The sequence below is a fragment of the Apium graveolens genome, chromosome 9 (assembly GCF_009905375.1).
Source record: "Apium graveolens cultivar Ventura chromosome 9, ASM990537v1, whole genome shotgun sequence".
In the NCBI taxonomy this organism is placed as follows: Eukaryota; Viridiplantae; Streptophyta; class Magnoliopsida; order Apiales; family Apiaceae; genus Apium; species Apium graveolens.
In genome coordinates this window covers 105,208,671-105,212,336 of record NC_133655.1, presented here as the reverse complement: position 1 = coordinate 105,212,336, position 3,666 = coordinate 105,208,671, and positions in this window count along the sequence as shown.

The window sequence follows — 3,666 nt, the reverse complement described above, 5'->3', positions numbered from 1 at the left end:
TTAATTATTTATTAATTGATTTTAATTAATTATTTAATTAGATTTAATTATTTAAAAATGATTTAAAAATTCCGAAAAATAGTTTTGAGCTTTAAAATATTATTCTAAATTATTTTCAAGGCTCGATAATTATTATAAAATTGTTTTGAAGCCAAAATGGGCCAACCGAACCCTTTTTATTACTCCGAAATTGGTCCAACGACCGGTTTTAATTCCGAAAAATGTTTTAAAAAATCATTTTAAATATCCGAAAGCCTATTTATGACCCGAGACTTCTTTATAAATGATATATCATTGATTATGTGATGTGTTATGTGTTATATGTGACTTGTTGTTTAACTGTCGGTCTGTATATTCGATGTTTACTTGTTTATTGCGTAACTTTCAATCCGTTAATCGGATTTGGGTGAAACGAAGGGTAGATAGAAGTATGTGTCAAATAGAATCGTATGAGTTGAATATTGATAGATGCTTATGATATGTGAGGAGAAGAGGCAAGGCGTAGGAAAGGGAAACAGGTAGTCAAGGAATAAGACAGTGGTGATTGAGAGCAAGTGCAGTGTAGTAAGCTAGTACCAGGCTAGTGTTCTGAACTTTCTCGAGATGTTGTATTGATTGATAATCATATTTTATATTGCAAGTGCTTTGAAGCACTGAGCCCAAAACCCTGATTCTAGTCATTGATCTTTAGCCGTAAACCTGATTCTTTCTAGACCATTGATTGTTGTATACCCAAATACGAACCTCAAATATACGCTACTACTCCACAAATACATACAAACTAATTATCAAACACTGAACCTGATTGCTTACACACTCAAACCATTGTATCTTATGCTTTGAAAGGCCAAATCCTTGAAACCCTGAAACACTGATTTTTTTGTTATCCAATTCTTTCACTACCTAACAGCCAAGCTTTGGAAATGCCCTATTGATCTTTATGCAGATTGAAACCATTTCTATTATTGAACGTCCAATGTTGTTAATGATCCTGTTTATTGTTTATTACTGCTTATTCTGTTATTATGGTATAATTGGATTGTTTTTATAAAATTGTTGACCAGATTCGTGGTCAGACCATATAATGGTCAAGTTAGGCCAATGTATGCCTTTGATCCAGTAGTTAGAGCAGTGCTGTGTGCTTTGCTCGGGGTTAGTGCGTGACTGATCAGCAGCCTAACCTTGGTTTTTAAAATAAAAATATAATATCCAATTCTAAATCATAATCCATTGTTCACTTGATATCATAACCATATTCACCTGATGATCATTATTCTCAGTTTTGTCATTGTGACTTGCTGAGTTAGTTAGCTCATTTGTGCGACGTTGTTTATGTTCTTTTCCAGTTAAGAAGGAACCGGTTGGTATCGATGATCCCCAGTTCAGCGCGAGAGCTAGGGGTTCAGGTTGATCGAATTGAGTTAGTAGGCTTCTTTTGGAATAATTTAAGTTTGTAAAAGTTTGTAATAATGTTTAATACTCAGTTCTGAGTTTGGATAGTTGGGATTTGAACGGTTTGTAATATAAGTAAGTGTGTTTGGCTTGTGTGCATAGTTTAACCTGTTGCGGTCCGTGGTAGTTGGTAAGTAGGGTCACTTCATATTATTATCTTTATCATTACTATAAGCAGGTTATTAATAAGGTGTATGTGTATGGACCCCCAAACTTCTGACCCGGGTTTGGAGGGCACCACAGGTTTGGTATCAGAGCTACAGGTTATAAGTCACTGACACAAGCCTAGATTGACGGGAATGGGTAGAGGGTTAGGATTAGAAGTAAGGAATAGAAAGATAGAACGTCGAGAGGTTGAGTGCTAGGGTATAACAGGTATTAGTGTAATTCGCGTCATGGTTCGAGATTCTTATATTGCGATATAATTTCAGATAGCAGCTGTGGCCGACTCTTTTATCCCTGTATCAGCTGATCACTCAGAGCCTTCAGTTGGAGTACCGTCTTCGGATCCACGTCCTGTTGTTCTACCAGTGTTGGCTATACTACCTCCACCTGTGTTGCAGCCCATACCATTGCAGGCTATTCCACCCCCAGGCATGAGGCCACCTATCAGAGGACCCCCACCTGCTGATTCAGGCTTTACTAGTCACTCAGTTACAAGAGTACCTTTCCAGTTCTCTTCCTATCCTGTCCCATATCATCAGTTTGAGGCTTGCCTTATGGTGCAGCGATTCCTACAGGGTCAGATTCAGGAGTTACTGCATATTATGCGTACCAGAGAGGTTGGGAGTGGTGAGAGGCGACTCAGAGAGAGGCTTCCGGCGTTTCGTAGAGCATCTACAGTGAGGATTGCTGAGGCTACACATGAGGAGATTGGAGGTCCAGACTTGCCATGAGTCAGAGATCCAGAGATGCTGAGCAGTATTGTGATGGTTATGTATTATGCACAGTAGTGTGTAGTGTATATCAGTAGACTTTTGGGTTGTATTTATAGACTAGCTATGCTGACTAGTGAGTAGGTTGTTGTACCCTTTTGCTTTTACTTTTGAAGCATCTTTATGCTTGTACTACCCAAAACTTTTGATCTATATAATTCAGTAGCTTTTTCCTTTCCAGTATTGTCATTTATTTTACTGCACCTGTTTTACTTTACCTTATTTATTGCACCAGTTATACCCCTGTGATACCATGTACCCTGTTTTCCATAACTGTTTATATTCTGTAAAGAAGCATGCAATTTACTTAGTTCAACGGTTACAACTGTTTTCAAAAAGAGATATTTCTGTGTTACAAAACTTTTCTTTTATGCAAAGAATTTGATTTAAAAGCTAAATAAGTTGTTTGATTCTTTACAGAAAAATGCCTCCCAGAAGAAATACCCGCACCAACACCCAGAATGAAGAAACTAACAACAACAATAATAACAACCAAGATGATACAAACCAGAATGCAAACCCAGGACCTATAGACCCAATAATAGCCCAGATTCTTCAAATCTTGGCCCAACAAACAGTTCACCTGGCACAACAACAACAAAAACAGACCAATCCCCAGGTAACTTTCAAAACTTTTCAGGCAGTAAACCCACCATAATTCAAGGGTTCATTAGAGCCGATTGAAGAAAATATTTGGTTAAAGGAGATAGAGAAGGCATTTGCCTTAGTAAAAGTCAAGGAATAACAGAAGGTTGAGTTTGTAAGTTACTATTTGAAGAATGAGGCCACCTATTGGTGGGAGATGGTGAAGACGTTGGAAGGAACAGATGTTATTACTTGGGAGAGGTTTAAGGAGTTGTTTTTAGAAAAGTATTTTCCTCAGTTTGTCCAAGACCAGATGGAGCTGAAGTTTTTAGAATTAAAGCAAGGGAATATGTCGGTGGCGGATTATGAGAGTAAGTTTGAGGAATTGTCAAGGTATGTGTCGTCATATGTGGATACTGACAGGAAGAAAGCTAAGAGATTCCAGTAAGGTTTGAAGCCATGGATCAGAGGGAAGGTAGCCATTTTTGAATTGGATACCTATGCAGGAGTTGTACAGAAGGCTATGATTGCAGAGACAGAGAGTGAGATGTCACAAAAGGAGAAAGAAAGCAATAAAAGGAAATTTGAAGGGAATGAAGGCCATTCACAACCAGGGAAGTTTCCAAATTTTAAGAAGGGCAAGTTTGAGCCAGGAAGAAATTTTAATTTCAAGAGACAAAATGCAGGCGACGGA